The following is a 24,000-nucleotide window of genomic DNA, read 5'->3' on the forward strand; positions in this document are numbered from 1 at the left end:
ATGCTGTGTGATTTTATATGCCTTTCTTTTTTTACTTAACCCTTTCACTACCACAGTACCAAAGGGTTAACCCTTTTAATGCGACAATACAGAAGGTTAACCCTTTCACTGCCACACAGCAAAGGGTTAACCCTTTCACTTTCACTACCACACTACAGAAGGTTAACCTTCTGTAGTGTGGTAGTGAAAGGGTTAAACTTCTGTAGTGCGGTAGTGAAAGGTTAACCGTCTGTAGTGTGGTAGTGAAAGGTTAACCATCTGTAGTGTGGTAGTGAAAGGTTAACCGTCTGTAGTGTGGTAGTGAAAGGGTTAACATTCTGTAGTGTGTCAGTGAAAGGTTAACCTTCTGTAGTGTGGTAGTGAAAGGGTTAACCTTCTTTATTGTGGCAGCGAAAGGTTAACCTTCTGTAGTATGGCAGTGAAAGGTTAACCTTCTGTAGTGTGGTAGTGAAAGGTTAACCGTATGTAGTGTGGTAGTGAAAGGGTTAACCTTCTGTATTGTGGCAGTGAAAGGTTAACGTAAGGTTATGTATATAACCAAGTTCTATGTATTATGGCGACGCTCAGCATCATCTGCACTGTACTTCACTTCGTGCACGAGCACTGAATAAAAAATTCCACCATGTACCTTTACATCCCAACATTCGTCTGGCCACACCCCCATCCGCTTACCTTCATAAGCAGGTGTGTGGTCACCTACTCGCCTCCTTCCCAAACTTTCACCACAAGGCGAGATCAAGGGCCGCAGCGGCGTCTGATGCTGAGCGTCGCCATAATTCATAGAACTTGGTTATATACATAACCTTACGTTCTATTTCATTATGGCTTTCGCTCAGCATCATCTGCACAAGAGGAGCTGAGCGGGAGCCATAGCTCGACAAATGTACCCCGCTGAGGCCCCCCACAATCATCAGACAGAGCCCCCCGACCCTCCCTAATGGAGGATACCCCCCCTATTGGAGGCTTACGGGAGGGAGACGGATCCGACCGTGCGAAGAGGAACTCAAGCAACTCAACGCACAGGGTGAGCAGACCGTGGCTTGACCCCATGACTACACACACGCACAACCCGCATGCCACCAGGGAACGAACGGAAGGAACAAACCTCGTTACTGCCCCCAAAATCACGGGGTCAAGAGCAAACCCAACCCTGTGGCAAGGCTGTAGCAGCGGAGCGCGAAGGAAGACCCAGACCCACTGAAGGGACTGGATCCCCTGGAAAAAGGGGGCCCGGAGAGGTCAATGATGCCAGGCATCAAGACCCCACCAGGCGGTCACTTAGTGACACCGCCCCCCACATCGCCAGCGTATTCGGATAAGGCCCCTCCAAGAGCGGGCCCTTTCCCCCCAATAGCACACCGCCTGGCACACTGACCCTGCAGAACAGGCAGTCAGCATGGCCGTAAGCACTCAAAAAGGTTAACCAATGGAAGCAGGCAGAGCATCGGGGAAACCAGGCAGCAGGCTGTAACCTGAGCCTGGAGCACTGCGGACGAGACAGGCGCCAAAGGAGTCAGCTGAAACCAGCCCCCCCGGCGGAAGGGGCGTATGCTGGCGTTGTTGATCACCATGACAAAGCCTCCATTAAAAAAAACCCACCCAGAGGGGTCGAGGCAGAGAAGGCTGACATGATTGGCAGACGTCATGAACGTGCAGGGGCACACTCAACCGGGTAACCCGGGAGTTGACTCTGCTCCAACATACCAGGGAATCAACTACCCTCTCGGTACAGACGGTGGTTGTTCCTATAACCCCTCAAGAAAAAACTCCAAAACACACCTGCGGGTATACACCAGCTATACCGCAGTACAAGTGTTTCAGTTTCCAAAAAAAGGGTTATCCCAGGTGTTGTGAAGGATCAGATTAAACCGAATATGTATATTTATTTATATATATATATTTAATTGTATTTGTATATCGTTTGATATCCCCTGTATATTCCTTGTACAATATGCATTGAATATCCCCGTTTCTACTAAACAGCCCATAATAGTTTCATTCTACCATTGGACTAGAACCTGGCGCCAGGTTGCCATACCCCTAGGTTCAAGTTCAATCGTGCCGCCTAACATGTCGAGGTAGCCCCCGGTTCCGCGCAGTAATATGCCGGGCGAAATACGTGTGGTACTATTTGTTCATAGCGCATATATATATGACGCTCGTAAAGTAGAACTTTCTTTTAGTCCAGTTCTTTACCCTCCAACAGAGTGACAGACGCAAAAGCCTCCCCACGAAGCACGTGCGGTGTAGTAGGGCCTACTTGGCCCAGAATAGGCATTGAGATATCGTGTAGATTAATAGTTGAATGGTCATAGTTTGGCACCATACCGTCGAGTTGGACGTATTCTATTAAGCTAATAATAGTCTATTTATGTATGGTGCATCGTTCGGTTCGAGTTCTACAGTTATCAGTACCCCCATCGTTCCTGACGTTATCTGGACGCTTATCCAGGCTGGTCAGACCCCTAGTGGTGATTGCATCCGAGGAGCTCCGGGTCAAGAGCGACTGGACCTGTATATTGGATTACTCTACCCGACGACGGCGAGCCTTCCACGGCTCTTGGATTATGCTTTATGTGCTTTGATTATTCCATGGATAAAGGCCAACACTGTCGAGTGTTGGAATTACCCCCCGGAGAGGACTACAGGTGAGGCGGCGCTCTACACGTGAGGTCGCACCACGTCTCTCCGTTGTGGACCGGCAGATACCGTTCCACAGAGGGTCCAGCTGTGTTCGTCTACGGCCCGAGGTTCTGTGGGCACTGGGTCTAAGACTTTGGATTCTCCCAAGACACCGTCGGCCAGATGGGATACCGCCAGCGACTTCTCTAACCCCCCCCCTCCTACTGTATTACAACCAGCGGGACCCCCCCCCCCCCCCCTTAGTGTATCCAGCTATAATTATTTAAGTACTATCGCTATCGTTTCCTAAATATTCCAGGTTGTATACTTACTCCCTGCGCAACCAGAGATTGGACATTCAATGTTGATTTACCTACGAATACTCATTTGCCATAAAAGTGCATACTTAACATTTCAAATCATAAATGTAATTAAGTGAATATTGTGTACACCCTTTGCTGTATTAAATATTCGATTTGGTCCATTTGTGTTGGTTCGTTTCATCAGGTGGGAAAGTGTTCATCATACTTATATCTTGTACTGGGTGGCCAGAAGTTAAAGTACATGAGGTAGTGGTATTAAATATCATATCTAACAATACAGTCAGGGAATTGTACCCCTCAGCTACAATTGGTCCTTCGAGCCGGAGGGTAACTAGTGTAATATTAATATAGTGTTATTAATATCGAAATGGCCTATGATGAACACTCCACGAAACGATCCTCCTAACCTAGAACGCCCGCGGCGCAGACGACAGACACCTCAGTACTTAGAGGCTTACACTGTCAGTCAACTACCTAGCCTTCGACAAACGGTAAACGTAGTAAAAGTAGAAAGTAAAATTATGTCTGACCTTAACGACCAGGTTTCCCCGACCACAGAGGCCCTAGTAGGTCCTAATGTAACTGACCAAGCCCACGGTGGAGACCAGGAGGGAATTGACATGCCTTTACCCCCCGCCACTACTAAAGAAGTAGTCCCCGACACGCCCCGGGAGGAAGACAACCCTACAGAGAGAGAACTCTGCACGGAAGAAGAAGAGGAGAGCGCCGAGGAACTAGAGCTCCAGGACTCCCCAACGAGTACCCCCAGGAGCGGTTCACGCAGGAGCGGCTCACCTCCACTACCGCCTTCTCCCAGCGAAGCGGAGAGGATACTACAACAGGCGTTCCTCGTCAGCCTGACAGGCTCTACCGAACGCGATCGGCTCCAAGCACAGACGCTTAGCGAGCGCGAACGTCTCCAAGCCCAGGCGACCAGCGAGCGCGAACACCTCCAAGCACAGCAACGGAGCGAAGAACAGCGCACAAGTCTGGAGATGAGACGCTTCCAGATGGAAGAGAATATGGCAAGAGACCGCGCCGACGCCCAGCGCACCGCTGCCGGTGCCCAAAGAGACGCAGAGCGCGACAGACTACAAGCGCAACTAATAGAGCAGCTGATCAAAAGGACAACTCCCTCTCCCTCCGCCAGGGGCTCAAGGAACTCGTCGAGACAGCAGTCAAGAGCAGCGTCACCGCAACGAGCAAGCGACCCTGAACTTGACCAACAGACCGAGTCTAGACCCCCCGCAGACCCCCTTCCCATACCGGTCCAAGCGAGACCCAGCTACAAGGAAGGAGCGGCCTACACTGCGGAGAAGCTAAATAAACGATTACAAGATCTGGAAGATTTGATAGAAGAAGAAGAGGGAGAAGAGGAGAACCAAGCCCGACGACAGCACAGTACTCCACCGGACCAGGAGGTCCCATACAGTCCAGGCTATACCCCCGCGGCGCTGCGCTACAGACCCCCGACTCTATTTACGGGTGAGCACGACGCACGACCAGCCCCGAGGAACAGTACCTGGACCAGCGGGCCATGGTACCCTGCCAGTACCGGCCCACAGCGAGGCGCAAGAGGGGACTCGCCCAGGAGGTCTCTCCCCCAACGCTCGCCGATGTATTCGCCATCCACGGCGTCATACAACGCCACGCCATCAATCCCAGACTTCGCCTATGAGAGTCGAGCACAGTACACGGAGCTCCGGATGTGCTTAGAGACAATGCTGGCGGATGTCATTAATGAACGCCACAAGTATGCAATATTATTGAAGCACCTGAAAGTACAGCGAGCACACAATATAGCGCTAGCCTATGCTACCTCCTCGACCCCATACACAGCGGCCCTTGCAGCGCTGGATCAAAGATATGGACGTATATGGGATTACGTAATCCAGGAGATAAGGCATATTGACCGCCTACCCCCAGCCACAGACAATCGCTCACTAGATGACCTGTCAATCAAAGTGCAGTCCCTGGTGGGGATGCTGGGAGCTCAACGGGAGAAGGGCAGGCATGAGCTGTACGCCAACTCTAACGTTGAGAGGATTTTGGAGAAGCTGCCACCCGCAAGACAGGAGCGCTTTCGGCGGCAGAGGGACTACCGAGATCCCGACGGCCCCGAGCCATCCCTCCTTGATCTGGCCGACTTCCTGGCGAGAGAGGTCAGCAGCTTACGACTGGACACCTTCGGGCGGAGCACGCCAAGCTCCAGAGAGGGACCCAGGAGAATAAATGATGGAAGAAGATCGGTGACTGTCATGCACCAATCAGAGTCAGTACCGAGCAGTAAGAGTCACAGCACCCCCTCGAGGAAGGAGAAGTGGAAGATAGCGTGTCCCTACTGTGAGAAAGAACACTGGCTGTCACAATGTGACACATTCACAAAGATGAATGCAGAAGAAGTGAGCCAATGGATAAAGTCCAACCGGCGCTGTTATCGATGTGCGCGGCCCCACATGGCAGCCGAATGCCCATCTAGATATACTACACGATAGTAACGGAAGACGGCCTACACCTGCACCACGGAGCGGCACCAAGGCAAGTGTCATGTACATTGACCCCGCCAGCAGCAACGGAGCTCAAGTGCTCTTAAAGGTAGTCCGTGTGACATTGAGCTACCAGGATAAAGTCATGGACACTTACGCCGTCCTTGATGACGGGTCAGAGAAGACCCTTCTGCTCGCCTCCGCTGCGACTCAACTGGGACTGCGGGGGAGCAAGAACGAAATGACGATTCGGACAATAAGAAGAGATTTAAAGATGATAAAGGGCGAGAATGTCTCCTTCACTATCGCAGCCAACGGGCAGCCAGAGCGACAGTACAAGATCACAAATGCTTTCACCAGCCAAGAAATAGGACTCTCGCAGTACACCTACCCTGTCACCAAGTTTATGGATAAATATGTGCACCTGCGCCAATTACCTATCCCGCTCATAAACGGCGCTACCCCGACCCTGTTGATAGGCTCCGACCATGCAGAACTCATAGTCCCGATTGACCGGGTCCATACCGGTCCCCGAGGCTGTCCTGCAGCCGTCGAGACCCGCTTAGGATGGACATTACAAGGCCCCCTCGCTAAATCTCTCAACCGAACCGCAGCCACTAGCTGCTTCCACTCCCGAACGACAGAAGAAGACACCACTCTCGTGCAGCATGTCGAGAGGCTATGGACCCTAGAGACAATGCCCTTTAAGAACGAAAAGAAAGACATTCGCTCTAAAGGAGACATTTACGCCATCCACCTACTCGAGCAGGGGACAAAGAGAGTCACAGTCGGCGGAGTGATGAGATACGCAACTCCACTCCTGAGGAGAGAGGGAATGCCCCCCTTTCACGCAAAGAAAGACGCCACGGAGCGCTATCTACTGAACACAGAGCGGCGCCTAGCCAAAGACCCCGCTCAACAGAGTGTGTACCGAGCTGAGATTGAGAAGCTAATCACAGCGGGACACGTAACAAAGATTGACATTAAAGAGGCCGATCAGACGACCGAATCATGGTACGTGCCGCATCACAAGGTCCATCACAATGGCAAGGATCGCATTGTGTTTAACTGCAGCTACCAGATCGGATCCCAAAATCTGAATAAAGAGCTTTTGCCCGGCCCCACACTCGGCCCCTCCCTACTAGGCGTGCTACTGCGCTTCCGCCAGGACAAGGTGGCTATAAGCGGGGATATCAAAGGGATGTTCTTGCAAGTGAGACTAGTAGAGGAGGACAAGCCTCTGCTACGGTTCCTATGGAGAGAGAAGATCGGAGATGAGAACCCATCCATCTACCAGTGGGAAGTACTCCCCTTCGGAACCACATGCAGCCCGTGCTGTGCTACATTTGCACTACAGAAACACGTCACAGAGGACCCAGCAGCAGATGAAGAGGTCCAACACAGTGTGAAGAACAGTTTCTACGTAGACAACTGTCTACAAAGCGTCTCGACTCAAGAAGAAGCCGAGGCTCTCCTAATCAAGTTACGCGCCTCCCTAATCAAAGGAGGCTTTGATCTCAGGCAGTGGGCCAGCAGTGACCCGCACGTATTGCGCAGCCTCTCCTCCGCAGACAAGGCTGCCAGCAGCGAGACTGGCAGCCTCAATCCCAGGAGAAGCCCAAGAAATGACACTAGGATTAGTCTGGCGCTTCAAAACAGACTCGCTCCACTATAGACACAAACCCTTGGCTCCAGAGCAAGGAAGGTCGGCGGCGATACCGACCACCAGACGGAGTGTGTACAGAACACTCGCCAGACAATATGACCCATTGGGATGTATTCTACCTTACACCACCAGGGCAAAGATGATTGTACAAGCACTATGGGACAAGGACCAGGGCTGGGACGACCCAATACCCGCACACCTTGCCTCAACATGGAGAGAGTGGGAGACGGAACTCCGCTCACTCCCAGGTGTCAACATACGCCGCAGCTACTTCCCATCCACAGTGAGGCCAGAGACATGCGAGATTGAGCTACACGTCTTCAGCGATGCCTCCGAAGTAGCCTACGGATCGGTTGCTTATTTGCGTGCCCAAGAGATGGGAGGAGAGATACACACTGCTTTCATACTGGCCCGCTCAAGGATAGCCCCACGTAAGCAACAATCTATCCCACGTCTAGAGCTCTGCGCAGCCCTCGCAGGAGCGCATCTAGCCACGTTAATCCAACGTGAACTCACCATTCCGGTGCATAGAACAATCTTGTGGTCAGATTCCACGACAGTACTCACATGGATTAAGTCTGATTCATGCAGATACAAAGTCTTCGTGGGAGTCAGAGTCACCGAGATTCAGGAACTAACAGAAGAAGCAAGCTGGAGATATGTGGATACCAAACACAACCCAGCTGACGTCATCACCCGGGGAATGTCCCTGGATGACCTAACCCGTCACAACATCTACAGTGACGGACCAGCATTCCTCCAGCTCCCGGAAGGAGATTGGCCTACGCCCACCCCGAGGGAAGCAAGTAGAGAGGAGGCTGAGAACAAGAAGCCTATGTTCTGTGGGCTCAGCACTGTCGCCTCCACAGACCCGAACATAGATGACTGCATTACCCTAGAGAGTGCGCAACAAAGGACATTCCTGCGGCACCACCCAGAGATTCAGTCCACCACTGACATGTCAGCAGCTGACTACGAAGAAGCAGAACTTCTTCTACTACAACGAGCCCAGAGAGACTCGTTCCCCGATGAGCTAGACTGTCTACAGGGAGGAAACCCCGTCCCATCAGACAGCAGACTGATTCACCTGGCACCAGAGAGTGACGCACATAATCTCATCAGAGTGGGTGGTCGCCTGCGGAGAGCCCCGATCTACCAGATGACATTAAGCACCCGATCGTCTTGAACAGCCGACACAAGGTCACAGAGCTGATCATAAAGAAATACGACGAGGATGTGCACCACGCCGGAGCAGAGAGAGTCTTCGCGGAGATCAGACGTCGTTATTGGATATTACAAGGGAGAGAAGCAGTACGGCGCTTCCAGCGAACCTGTCTAGACTGCCGTAAGTGGCGCGCGCAGCCCAGCATACCACGGATGGCTGACCTACCCCCCTGTCGCCTCCGAATCGGGACAAGCCATTCCACTCCACAGGCATGGACTGTTTTGGCCCGTCGTATATAAAAAGAGGAAGAGGCACCGAGAAGCGGTGGGGTATTGTATTCAAATGCATGACCACCAGAGCGATACATATCGAGCTCCTTCCGACCATGAGCACAGACTCATTCCTTATGGCCTTCCGGAGATTCATATCACGGAAAGGACAACCGTCTACATTGTTGTCTGATCACGGGACCAACTTCAAAGGCGGGGAAAGAGAGCTGAGAGAGAGCTTCCAAGCTATGGGCCCAGAACTTAAGACCCACCTCGCTCCAGCCCAAGTTGACTTCCAGTTTAATCCCCCGAACGCACCCCACTTCGGTGGAACCTGGGAACGAGAAGTACGTTCTATAAAGACAGCCCTGTATGCCGTACTCGGAGCCCAGACTGTGGCAGAGGAAGTCCTAATGACAGTCCTCACGGAGATCGAGGGAGTATTGAACTCCAAACCCCTCGGTTACGTCTCCAGTGATGTAGCAGATGTCGACCCAGTCACCCCCAACACACTCCTAATTGGGCGGCTGGACCCCGCGCTACCCCAGACAATGTACAGGCCCGAAGAAGCGAACGGCCGAAGAATGTGGAGGTACAGCCAAGTACTAGCTGACAAGTTTTGGAGCAGCTTCCTACTTCACTACCTACCGTCTCTACAGACCCGCCAGAAGTGGGTAAAAGAGAGAGACAATTTGACAGAAGGAACAGTCGTCATGATAGTTGACCAGTCACTCCCCAGAGCTATGTGGCCGGCTGGCCGCGTAAGCAAAGTGATCACCAGTGCCGATGGCAAGGTCCGAGCAGCTGAAGTACTCGTCCAAGGGCGCACCTACACACGGCCCGTGGCGAGGCTCATAGAACTGCCCCGACTCCCAGATACTATCGATGATGACCATGACCCTATGACTTTGTGAGTTGACTGACCCTTACAGCGTACCTTGAGTGGAAGACAGTGCGGTTAATCTGTCTCTGCTTAGCTAATTAGGTGGGACTAATTAGGGGGCGGCTGTTGTGAAGGATCAGATTAAACCGAATATGTATATTTATTTATATATATATATTTAATTGTATTTGTATATCGTTTGATATCCCCTGTATATTCCTTGTACAATATGCATTGAATATCCCCGTTTCTACTAAACAGCCCATAATAGTTTCATTCTACCATTGGACTAGAACCTGGCACCAGGTTGCCATACCCCAAGGTTCAAGTTCAATCGTGCCGCCTAACATGTCGAGGCAGCCCCCGGTTCCGCGCAGTAATATGCCGGGCGAAATACGTGTGGTACTATTTGTTCATAGCGCATATATATATGACGCTCGTAAAGTAGAACTTTCTTTTAGTCCAGTTCTTTACCCTCCAACAGAGTGACAGACGCAAAAGCCTCCCCACGAAGCACGTGCGGTGTAGTAGGGCCTACTTGGCCCAGAATAGGCATTGAGATATCGTGTAGATTAATAGTTGAATGGTCATAGTTTGGCACCATACCGTCGAGTTGGACGTATTCTATTAAGCTAATAATAGTCTATTTATGTATGGTGCATCGTTCGGTTCGAGTTCTACAGTTATCAGTACCCCCATCGTTCCTGACGTTATCTGGACGCTTATCCAGGCTGGTCAGACCCCTAGTGGTGATTGCATCCGAGGAGCTCCGGGTCAAGAGCGACTGGACCTGTATATTGGATTACTCTACCCGACGACGGCGAGCCTTCCACGGCTCTTGGATTATGCTTTATGTGCTTTGATTATTCCATGGATAAAGGCCAACACTGTCGAGTGTTGGAATTACCCCCCGGAGAGGACTACAGGTGAGGCGGCGCTCTACACGTGAGGTCGCACCACGTCTCTCCGTTGTGGACCGGCAGATACCGTTCCACAGAGGGTCCAGCTGTGTTCGTCTACGGCCCGAGGTTCTGTGGGCACTGGGTCTAAGACTTTGGATTCTCCCAAGACACCGTCGGCCAGATGGGATACCGCCAGCGACTTCTCTAACCCCCCCCCTCCTACTGTATTACAACCAGCGGGACCCCCCCCCCCCCCTTAGTGTATCCAGCTATAATTATTTAAGTACTATCGCTATCGTTTCCTAAATATTCCAGGTTGTATACTTACTCCCTGCGCAACCAGAGATTGGACATTCAATGTTGATTTACCTACGAATACTCATTTGCCATAAAAGTGCATACTTAACATTTCAAATCATAAATGTAATTAAGTGAATATTGTGTACACCCTTTGCTGTATTAAATATTCGATTTGGTCCATTTGTGTTGGTTCGTTTCATCAGGTGGGAAAGTGTTCATCATACTTATATCTTGTACTGGGTGGCCAGAAGTTAAAGTACATGAGGTAGTGGTATTAAATATCATATCTAACAATACAGTCAGGGAATTGTACCCCTCAGCTACACCAGGCCTACGGTATCAACGAAACTTTACTTCGGACTGGGCCCGGCGGCCCGGGAAGCAAACAGGATTACCAGAGGGAGTCCAGAAGACCACCCCAACAGCCCCCTCTTCGCCATGCGTGAGAGAGGAGCGAAAGAAGGAGAACCAGCCCCTTACAATAGTGCCAGGTACAAAAGAGTACCCAACAAAGGGTCTCCATAACGCCTAACCCTGTGACACCCGGGCCGACCCGGCATTCTTCCCCCTGAAAAAAGCCCAAGTCCCTCAGGGTACCAGAACAGCAGATCTGCAACCCCGGCGGACAACGGGTTAACTGACCTGGACCAGCGTGACCAGAACCAGTCCCGTGCCCTAACCACGCCGGCATGCCTACTCCAGGAGAAGGGGCAGATATGCGTGTTGATCTAAAACATAGGTGTCAAACTCATGGCCCGCGGGCCAAATGTGGCCCGCCACGTCATTTGATGTGGCCCCCCAAGAGCTCTGGTAAAAAATTATAAAAAATAAAAATAAAAATAAATAAAAACGTTTTTTTTATTTTTTTTTAACATTAATCTTGGGTCAAAAAATAGTGGCGTTAAAATAATTGTGGGTTAATGCGTTAATAAAGCTTTAACTTTACACATTCTTACACATACATGTATGTTGAACATCTGAGGTATTGGTGAAGTAACAAAGGAAAAAAGCCAAAAGCACTTACTCCTCAGACATTCTTTGACAATTTTACAGCCCAAAATACAAAAAAGATCCAGGTGGAATAGGTAACAAAGGGTTGAAGAAATATTGTCTGAACTGTCAGATGCAAACTGGCTGTGTGACATAACCGAGCATCTCGCTCAATTGAATAAGAAGCTGTAGGGACGCAAACAAGTCCCACCCAAAACTTGACCAATATAGTTGTGAACTGAGACAACCCTTATTTTGTTATTTTTGAGTATAGTTACAGTTGTGTGTTCATGCAGACACATAATAGCAATTTCATTACGAATTGAAAATGGGGGACCCTGATGTAAACAAGTCGAAAGTCTTTCTCTGGTCTGCATCCCCTTAACAATTGTGTGTATTGAGCTGTACTGTACTGTACCCATTCTGCAATCTGTTAATTAAAGTTAATTAAACTATCTTCCATTAGTTGGATGTATGGCCTCTGCAAGGTTGTGTGCAGCCATTTGTTTTTGTAACATCTGCTACATCTGTCCCACGTGTTCTTTGCAGCTCAGTTGTTAGTTCTGCCCCTCTTGACTGTGACAAAAAGGTTTTGAACAAACTTAATGTCATAGCTTGTATTTGATGATCTTCTTCTTCGTTATTTACTTGAATGGTTTGATCATTGATTAATGGAGTAATATGGGGTTCTGATAAACTAAAATTATTTGTTAAAATAACATAAGCTAACATATATTTTTACATCTATGCAAATGCATATGCAATATGTATAACTTGAATAAGTAATAAATACAGAAACAACATGTTTAACAATATGTAAATGAGTAGCTACATTTATTTTACATTACATTAACATTTATACGGTCTTTGGCCCTTTGAGGGCAACCATAATGCTGATGTGGCCCTCTGTGAAAATGAGTTTGACACCCCTGATCTAAAACATGAAAAGAGGGCGCCACCCAGACGGTCCGGTTTGAACCGTGCTCGGTGGCCCACCCCCAGGGCGTGAGACCCCTCTACCTATGTTCTGATCTATTCTGTTAACATCCCCTAGATATGAACGAGAATCCGTCGAGACCCAGCTCTCAAAAAAAAAAAAAAACATCCCAGTTGCTTTATAAAAACGCTGTTTTAATAACAAGCAACCAAGGCATACTAGCCACCCGTATGATTCTTATCAGAAACACCCCGAGCCAGCACTATGCATGTGTCGGGACACAAAACACATCAATGAACAGTTTAACCAGACCCCACATTGATCCCTCAAGGCGCCTGGGAGAACGACAAGAAGGGTGTGGTGCTTCATATACACCACACTCTTTTATTAAAAAAGAAAGAAACACAGACTGACATGAATCCCACTTGATGCAGCCAAGGATAAAAACTGTTTACATTTGTATATCCCGTCATCCCTACCACAGAGACGGAACTCCCCAGAGAGACTTCCCACGTGAGCCATAGATTGAAAAAGCCACGGTAACCTTGAGTCATGTGACCAACCGACTCAAGTTACGCGTATATCGAGCGTAGTGGAACCTTAATTCCTACGCTCTATCCCGACACTTGACAATAACAGACCTTACATACGGGTCTAACTCACGGAAGCCATCGTCCAATAGCAACGTGCGTAGTGACGTGTGCTATGACGGGGGGAAACCCAAGACTCAACCCCTGTGATAGGTGCAGAGTCTGGGAAACCCTTCCCCACCCCCCTCCCTGCCAAGCCGCCTAACAGCTTGGCCCTGACTGAACTAACAAGAGAGGAAATAAACCCCCTGACCAATCAGAAGAGGGAAGGAGGGGTTTATCCGGTACCCCCTCACAAGCCCAACCCTTGCATACAACAACAACAAGCCATATGATACCTTTAGTAGCAATGCTAATGAATAGCGCAAGCTAATACAATGCACGCTAACCACAGGCAATCTGTGAACAGGGTTTATAACAAGACCAAGTCGCGTGTGTGTGTGAATGCTACACCCGCATCCATGTTGTAACACAGAAAAAACATTGATAGAGAGAGAGAGAACGGCTGAGCCGTGGTACGTTTTCATACGAGCATTACTGCAAACCCAACACAATAGTGTTGTAGCTCAATATCACTGTGTAAGCAACAGAGCACACAACTAGCCTCTACCTTTATGTGGAGATTCAGGCCGAGGCAGAAAAAACCCTTTTTCAACCGAGTGTAGGCTGCAGGCCTTGCTTAAGCTCTAACATGAATGTAACCCTCCTATCAACCCATACTAGCGAAGATTCACACGTTGCAACCCCATCATATGTTTGGTGAATAAACACACAGTTTGTTAACAAAAAATACAGTCCCCCTTTAGAGGGGACTCTTTATTTTCGAACAAAATCATAGCGGGGCCGGGAAGGGAAACAGAGGGGGACCACAGGGGGAAAAAGTCACTGGGTCCTAGTGACGCCTGCCACGAGCCGCTCGGGATTTGCCATCTCGTGGAGCCCCGGAGGGACGGTAAACGATCGGCGGCTGGTCTCGACGATCCCTACCTTCGCCTCCGGGCGTAGATGGGCCGGCTGTCGTAGCGGAAGCGCCCTCTCTCCTCCTGGCCTTCTTCATCTAAGGTCCAGCAGTGGCGGTGGTGGCAGCGGCGGCCACGGCGGAGGATGCTCAACGACGTGGCAGCCGTCTGACTCCACCGGCGACATCGGGAGGGGGAAAATGAGGCTGGAGCACGGAGCGCTCCTCCTGCATCTCTCTGCACGTCGAGGTCATCAACTGCAGGGCCGTCCCGAATAGTCCAGCATTGGAGAGGGGTGCCGTCAGAAGTGGAACTCTCTTCTTCTCCGGCACACGAGCCTGCTCCAGCCAAAGGTGGCGCTGGACCAGAGTTGCCAGGGCGCGCACTTTCCCAGCGGCTATAGCCTGCGGCTGAGTCAGATGCAGGATGGCTCCTGCCGACTGGGCGAGCTGGTCATGTTGTACATCACTCAGCTCCGTGCCGCCCGTCAATATCCCGGACATAAATCTCGCCAGCTGCGCGATGTTAGACGCGGCAGCTAGAGATTGTGTTCCGGTGATAAATGACTGGTCGCTCCAATACGCCAACCGCCTCGCCGATTTCCCTTGGGGAACCGGCTTCCGTAACGGCTCCCACACCACCTACGGACAAAGGAGCGCCGCCATCGGCCTATCAAGCCGTGGCACCCCCTCCTTCATACCGTCGACCAAACCCGCCACCCGCGTGACTTGCACGTAGGCAGGAGTAAGGCCTATGATGTGGGAGACCACCTGGCCCTGACGGACATAGGCCGCCATTGAGGGGGAAAATGGGTAGACAACGTCCACCCCTCTCACCGGGCGACGTTGCCATAGATGACCTATGAGATCATCAGGGACAGGAACAGGCAGTGGCTGCGGCAGCGGCACGCCGTTTGCGACTGCCGCCGCCGCCATGAGCCAGGGGTAGGCAACCCTAGGCACGCGTGCCTGCATAGGCACGCGGGGGCATTTTCATAGGCACAAGGGGGCAGCAGTAAAAAAGTTTTTTTTTTTTTTTTTGCTTTGAAATATTATAGTGAAATATTTTGCACTGTTGTCGCATTTATCTTGTTGAAATCCTCCCACAGGTTCTTTTTACTACCACATATTTAATTGAGACCCTATATTTGTTTATTATTTCAATTTAGCTGGAAATACATTGCTACATCATTCAGTAACATTTGCAGAGCCTTTGCAGAACAAAAACATTATTACGGGCACCATTGTGACCAGTGGGATTAATCAACAAATTTATTTTTTATTTTTCTATTTCATTGAACATTGCACATGTTAAAAGCCATTTTTTTTCTCAAAATGTGAGTATTACCAAGTCAACTTGTGTTCTTAAAACAATGACAATAAACATAGTTTTATTAGGTTGAAATAATGTGGTTGTTGTGAAGGATCAGATTAAACCGAATATGTATATTTATTTATATATATATATTTAATTGTATTTGTATATCGTTTGATATCCCCTGTATATTCCTTGTACAATATGCATTGAATATCCCCGTTTCTACTAAACAGCCCATAATAGTTTCATTCTACCATTGGACTAGAACCTGGCGCCAGGTTGCCATACCCCTAGGTTCAAGTTCAATCGTGCCGCCTAACATGTCGAGGCAGCCCCCGGTTCCGCGCAGTAATATGCCGGGCGAAATACGTGTGGTACTATTTGTTCATAGCGCATATATATATGACGCTCGTAAAGTAGAACTTTCTTTTAGTCCAGTTCTTTACCCTCCAACAGAGTGACAGACGCAAAAGCCTCCCCACGAAGCACGTGCGGTGTAGTAGGGCCTACTTGGCCCAGAATAGGCATTGAGATATCGTGTAGATTAATAGTTGAATGGTCATAGTTTGGCACCATACCGTCGAGTTGGACGTATTCTATTAAGCTAGTAATAAGCTAGTCTATTTATGTATGGTGCATCGTTCGGTTCGAGTTCTACAGTTATCAGTACCCCCATCGTTCCTGACGTTATCTGGACGCTTATCCAGGCTGGTCAGACCCCTAGTGGTGATTGCATCCGAGGAGCTCCGGGTCAAGAGCGACTGGACCTGTATATTGGATTACTCTACCCGACGACGGCGAGCCTTCCACGGCTCTTGGATTATGCTTTATGTGCTTTGATTATTCCATGGATAAAGGCCAACACTGTCGAGTGTTGGAATTACCCCCCGGAGAGGACTACAGGTGAGGCGGCGCTCTACACGTGAGGTCGCACCACGTCTCTCCGTCGTGGACCGGCAGATACCGTTCCACAGAGGGTCCAGCTGTGTTCGTCTGCGGCCCCAGGTTCTGTGGGCACTGGGTCTAAGACTTTGGATTCTCCCAAGACACCGTCGGCCAGATGGGATACCGCCAGCGACTTCTCTAACCCCCCCCTCCTACTGTCTTACAACCAGCGGGACCCCCCCCCCCTTAGTGTATCCAGCTATAATTATTTAAGTACTATCGCTATCGTTTCCTAAATATTCCAGGTTGTATACTTACTCCCTGCGCAACCAGAGATTGGACATTCAATGTTGATTTACCTACGAATACTCATTTGCCATAAAAGTGCATACTTAACATTTCAAATCATAAATGTAATTAAGTGAATATTGTGTACACCCTTTGCTGTATTAAATATTCGATTTGGTCCATTTGTGTTGGTTCGTTTCATCAGGTGGGAAAGTGTTCATCATACTTATATCTTGTACTGGGTGGCCAGAAGTTAAAGTATATGAGGTAGTGGTATTAAATATCATATCTAACAATACAGTCAGGGAATTGTACCCCTCAGCTACAATTGGTCCTTCGAGCCGGATGGTAACTAGTGTAATATTAATATAGTGTTATTAATATCGAAATGGCCTATGATGAACACTCCACGAAACAATCCTCCTAACCTAGAACGCCCGCGGCGCAGACGACAGACACCTCAGTACTTAGAGGCTTACACTGTCAGTCAACTACCTAGCCTTCGACAAACGGTAAACGTAGTAAAAGTAGAAAGTAAAATTATGTCTGACCTTAACGACCAGGTTTCCCCGACCACAGAGGCCCTAGTAGGTCCTAATGTAACTGACCAAGCCCACGGTGGAGACCAGGAGGGAATTGACATGCCTTTACCCCCCGCCACTACTAAAGAAGTAGTCCCCGACACGCCCCGGGAGGAAGACAACCCTACAGAGAGAGAACTCTGCACGGAAGAAGAAGAGGAGAGCGCCGAGGAACTAGAGCTCCAGGACTCCCCAACGAGTACCCCCAGGAGCGGTTCACGCAGGAGCGGCTCACCTCCACTACCGCCTTCCCCCAGCGAAGCAGAGAGGATACTACAACAGGCGTTCCTCGTCAGCCTGACAGCCTCTACCGAACGCGATCGGCTCCAAGCACAGACGCTTAGCGAGCGCGAACGTCTCCAAGCCCAGGCGACCAGCGAGCGCGAACACCTCCAAGCACAGCAACGGAGCGAAGAACAGCGCACAAGTCTGGAGATGAGACGCTTCCAGATGGAAGAGAATATGGCAAGAGACCGCGCCGACGCCCAGCGCACCGCTGCCGGTGCCCAAAGAGACGCAGAGCGCGACAGAATACAAGCGCAACTAATAGAGCAGCTGATCAAAAGGACAACTCCCTCTCCCTCCGCCAGGGGCTCAAGGAACTCGTAGAGACAGCAGTCAAGAGCAGCGTCACCACAACGAGCAAGCGACCCTGAACTTGACCAACAGACCGAGTCTAGACCCCCCGCAGACCCCCTTCCCATACCGGTCCAAGCGAGACCCAGCTACAAGGAAGGAGCGGCCTACACTGCGGAGAAGCTAAATAAACGATTACAAGATCTGGAAGATTTGATAGAAGAAGAAGAGGGAGAAGAGGAGAACCAAGCCCGACGACAGCACAGTACTCCACCGGACCAGGAGGTCCCATACAGTCCAGGCTATACCCCCGTGGCGCTGCGCTACAGACCCCCGACTCTATTTACGGGTGAGCACGACGCACGACCGGCCCCGAGGAACAATACCTGGACCAGCGGGCCATGGTACCCTGCCAGTACCGGCCCACAGCGAGGCGCAAGAGGGGACTCGCCCAGGAGGTCTCTCCCCCAACGCTCGCCGATGTATTCGCCATCCACGGCGTCATACAACGCCACGCCATCAATCCCAGACTTCGTCTATGAGAGTCGAGCACAGTACACGGAGCTCCGGATGTGCCTAGAGACAATGCTGGCGGATGTCATTGATGAACGCCACAAGTATGCAATATTATTGAAGCACCTGAAAGTACAGCGAGCACACAATATAGCGCTAGCCTATGCTACCTCCTCGACCCCATACACAGCGGCCCTTGCAGCGCTGGATCAAAGATATGGACGTATATGGGATTACGTAATCCAGGAGATAAGGCATATTGACCGCCTACCCCCAGCCACAGACAATCGCTCACTAGATGACCTGTCAATCAAAGTGCAGTCCCTGGTGGGGATGCTGGGAGCTCAACGGGAGAAGGGCAGGCATGAGCTGTACGCCAACTCTAACATTGAGAGGATTTTGGAGAAGCTGCCACCCGCAAGACAGGAGCGCTTTCGGCGGCAGAGGGACTACCGAGATCCCGACGGCCCTGAGCCATCCCTCCTTGATCTGGCCGACTTCCTGGCGAGAGAGGTCAGCAGCTTACGACTGGACACCTTCGGGCGGAGCACGCCAAGCTCCAGAGAGGGACCCAGGAGAATAAATGATGGAAGAAGATCGGTGACTGTCATGCACCAATCAGAGTCAGTACCGAGCAGTAAGAGTCACAGCACCCCCTCGAGGAAGGAGAAGTGGAAGATAGCGTGTCCCTACTGTGAGAAAGAACACTGGCTGTCACAATGTGACACATTCACAAAGATGAATGCAGAAGAAGTGAGCCAATGGATAAAGTCCAACCGGCGCTGTTATCGATGTGCGCGGCCCCACATGGCAGCCGAATGCCGCCTAAAGAAAAGGTGCAGCCGGTGCGATGGAGCCCATCTAGATATACTACACGATAGTAACGGAAGACGGCCTACACCTGCACCACGGAGCGGCACCAAGGCAAGTGTCATGTACATTGACCCCGCCAGCAGCAACGGAGCTCAAGTGCTCTTAAAGGTAGTCCCCTCCATACTCATAGCCAAGCTCAGGGACCTGGGCTTGGGCTATGACCTCTGCCAGTGGGTCTTGGACTTCCTGACTGGCAGACCCCAGGTGGTGAGAGCAGGCAACTGCACCTCCTCATCCATCACCCTCAACATAGGGGCCCCCCAGGGCTGTGTTCTGAGTCCCCTCCTCTACTCCCTGTACACACACGACTGTGTGGCTCAGCGGAGTAGCAATACAATCGTCAAATTTGCTGACGACACAGTGGTGGTGGGCCTGATCTCTGCCAACGACGAGAGGGCCTACCTGGAAGAGGTCAAGGTCCTGGCGGGATGGTGCCAGGAAAACAGCCTCTCCCTGAACGTCAGCAAAACAAAGGAGATGATTGTGGACTTCAGGAGGTCGGGGGTCAAGGACTACAGCCCCCTCAGCATCGACGGGGCACCGGTTGAGAGAGTCAACAGCTTTAAGTACCTCGGAGCCTACATATCCGAGGACTTGACATGGACCACACACATTAACAGTGTTGTGAAGAAGGCACGACAACGCCTCTACTTCCTCAGGCGCCTAAGGAAGTTCCAAGTCAGCCAGAAGATCCTTAAGAACTTCTACTCATGTACAATAGAGAGCATCTTGACCGGCAACATCACCTCCTGGTTTGGGAATAGCACTGCACAAGACCAAAGCAGACTACAAAGAGTGACACGTTCAGCCGAACGCACAATTGGAGGGGGGCTCCCCACCCTCCAGAACATTTACTACAAGCGTTGCAAGGGCAAGGCTAAGAGAATCATTAAAGACTCCAGTCACCCGAACAACTGCCTCTTTGAACTGCTGCGGTCAGGCAAGCGATACAGGAGTCTCAAGGCGAGCACAGAAAGACTCAGAAGAAGCTTCTATCCCCAGGCCATCAGGCTGCTAAACGAACAATGAATGAACACTACACAACAACAACCACCAAACGCACATAGCACACACATCCACACGCACACACTCACTTTAAACAAACACACTGTAGCACCCACTCCACACACTTATAGCACACACCCACTTTAAACAAACACACTGTAGCACCCACTCCCCACACTTTATATTTATGGATGAAGGATTGCACTACAACTCGTACACCTTACTGTAAATTGTACCTAAAATTGTACCTCATCCCATTTCTGCTTTGCACTAGATAGTACTGTACATTAGTACACTGCATAGTATTGTGTATTGTATATTATATGGTAACTCAGAACATTGTACATATGTCTATACCGAACACTGTGACCTCATTTTCTTCTTCTAAATTCATGCTATATTATGTTATTATGTTATTTGATACTATCTTGTCTAGCACAGTCTCTGGAGCGTAACAGTAAGAAGCATTTTGTATGAAAGTATTCTGTACTTCTGTATGACAACTATTAAAGAACTTGAACTTGAACTAGTCGGTGTGACATTGAGCTACCAGGATAAAGTCATGGACACTTACGCCGTCCTTGATGACGGGTCAGAGAAGACCCTTCTGCTCGCCTCCGCTGCGACTCAACTGGGACTGCGGGGGAGCAAGAACGAAATGACGATTCGGACAATAAGAAGAGATTTGAAGACGATAAAGGGCGAGAATGTCTCCTTCACTATCGCAGCCAACGGGCAGCCAGAGCGACAGTACAAGATCACAAATGCTTTCACCAGCCAAGAAATAGGACTCTCGCAGTACACCTACCCTGTCACCAAGTTGATGGATAAATATGTGCACCTGCGCCAATTACCTATCCCGCTCATAAACGGCGCTACCCCGACCCTGTTGATAGGCTCCGACCATGCAGAACTCATAGTCCCGATTGACCGGGTCCACACCGGTCCCCGAGGCTGTCCTGCAGCCGTCGAGACCCGCTTAGGATGGACATTACAAGGCCCCCTCGCTAAATCTCTCAACCGAACCGCAGCCACTAGCTGCTTCCACTCCCGAACGACAGAAGAAGACACCACTCTCCTGCAGCATGTCGAGAGGCTATGGACCCTAGAGACAATGCCCTTTAAGAACGAAAAGAAAGACATTCGCTCTAAAGAAGACATTTACGCCATCCACCTACTCGAGCAGGGGACAAAGAGAGTCACAGTCGGCGGAGTGATGAGATACGCAACTCCACTCCTGAGGAGAGAGGGAATGCCCCCTTTTCACGCAAAGAAAGACGCCACGGAGCGCTATCTGCTGAACACAGAGCGGCGCCTAGCCAAAGACCCCGTTCAACAGAGTGTGTACCGAGCTGAGATTGAGAAGCTAATCACAGCGGGACACGTAACAAAGATTGACATTAAAGAGGCCGATCAGACGACCGAATCATGGTACGTGCCGCATCACAAGGTCCATCACAATGGCAAGGATCGCATTGTGTTTAACTGCAGCTACCAGATCGGATCCCAAAATCTGAATAAAGAGCTTTTGCCCGGCCCCACACTCGGCCCCTCCCTACTAGGCGTGCTACTGCGCTTCCGCCAGGACAAGGTGGCTATAAGCGGGGATATCAAAGGGATGTTCTTGCAAGTGAGACTAGTAGAGGAGGACAAGCCTCTGCTACGGTTCCTATGGAGAGAGAAGATCGGAGATGAGAACCCATCCATCTACCAGTGGGAAGTACTCCCCTTCGGAACCACATGCAGCCCGTGCTGTGCTACATTTGCACTACAGAAACACGTCACAGAGGACCCAGCAGGTGAAGAGGTCCAACACAGTGTGAAGAACAGTTTCTACGTAGACAACTGTCTACAAAGCGTCTCGACTCAAGAAGAAGCCGAGGCTCTCCTAATCAAGTTACGCGCCTCCCTAATCAAAGGAGGCTTTGATCTCAGGCAGTGGGCCAGCAGTGACCTGCACGTATTGCGCAGCCTCTCCTCCGCAGACAAGGCTGCCAGCAGCGAGACCTGGATGGCGACAATCCCAGGAGAAGCCCAAGAAATGACACTAGGATTAGTCTGGCGCTTCAAAACAGACTCGCTCCACTATAGACACAAACCCTTGGCTCCAGAGCAAGGAAGGTCGGCGGCGATACCGACCACCAGACGGAGTGTGTACAGAACACTCGCCAGACAATATGACCCGCTGGGATGTATTCTACCTTACACCACCAGGGCAAAGATGATTGTACGAGCACTATGGGACAAGGACCAGGGCTGGGACGACCCAATACCCGCACACCTTGCCTCAACATGGAGAGAGTGGGAGACGGAACTCCGCTCACTCCCAGGTGTCAACATACGCCGCAGCTACTTCCCATCCACAGTGAGGCCAGAGACATGCGAGATTGAGCTACACGTCTTCAGCGATGCCTCCGAAGTAGCCTATGGATCGGTTGCTTATTTGCGTGCCCAAGAGATGGGAGGAGAGATACACACTGCTTTCATACTGGCCCGCTCAAGGATAGCCCCACGTAAGCAACAATCTATCCCACGTCTAGAGCTCTGCGCAGCCCTCGCAGGAGCGCATCTAGCCACGTTAATCCAACGTGAACTCACCATTCCGGTGCATAGAACAATCTTGTGGTCAGATTCCACGACAGTACTCACATGGATTAAGTCTGATTCATGCAGATACAAAGTCTTCGTGGGAGTCAGAGTCACCGAGATTCAGGAACTAACAGAAGAAGCAAGCTGGAGATATGTGGATACCAAACACAACCCAGCTGACGTCATCACCCGGGGAATGTCCCTGGATGACCTAACCCGTCACAACATCTACAGTGACGGACCAGCATTCCTCCAGCTCCCGGAAGGAGATTGGCCTACGCCCACCCCGAGGGAAGCAAGTAGAGAGGAGGCTGAGAACAAGAAGCCTATGTTCTGTGGACTGAGCACTGTCGCCTCCACAGACCCGAACATAGATGACTGCATTACCCTAGAGAGTGCGCAACAAAGGACATTCCTGCGGCACCACCCAGAGATTCAGTCCACCACTGACATGTCAGCAGCTGACTACGAAGAAGCAGAACTTCTTCTACTACAACGAGCCCAGAGAGACTCGTTCCCCGATGAGCTAGACTGTCTACAGGGAGGAAACCCCGTCCCATCAGACAGCAGACTGATTCACCTGGCACCAGAGAGTGACGCACATAATCTCATCAGAGTGGGTGGTCGCCTGCGGAGAGCCCCCGATCTACCAGATGACATTAAGCACCCGATCGTCTTGAACAGCCGACACAAGGTCACAGAGCTGATCATAAAGAAATACGACGAGGATGTGCACCACGCCGGAGCAGAGAGAGTCTTCGCGGAGATCAGATGTCGTTATTGGATATTACAAGGGAGAGAAGCAGTACGGCGCTTCCAGCGAACCTGTCTAGACTGCCGTAAGTGGCGCGCGCAGCCCAGCATACCACGGATGGCTGACCTACCCCCCTGTCGCCTCCGAATCGGCGACAAGCCATTCCACTCCACAGGCATGGACTGTTTTGGCCCGTTGTATATAAAAGGAGGAAGAGGCACCGAGAAGCGGTGGGGTATTGTATTCAAATGCATGACCACCAGAGCGATACATATCGAGCTCCTTCCGACCATGAGCACAGACTCATTCCTTATGGCCTTCCGGAGATTCATATCACGGAAAGGACAACCGTCTACATTGTTGTCTGATCACGGGACCAACTTCAAAGGCGGAGAAAGAGAGCTGAGAGAGCTTCCAAGCTATGGGCCCAGAACTTAAGACCCACCTCGCTCCAGCCCAGGTTGACTTCCAGTTTAATCCCCCGAACGCACCCCACTTCGGTGGAACCTGGGAACGAGAAGTACGTT

This window comes from Notolepis coatsorum (assembly GCF_963971535.1).
Source record: "Notolepis coatsorum genome assembly, chromosome: 1".
Taxonomy (NCBI): domain Eukaryota; kingdom Metazoa; phylum Chordata; class Actinopteri; order Aulopiformes; family Paralepididae; genus Notolepis; species Notolepis coatsorum.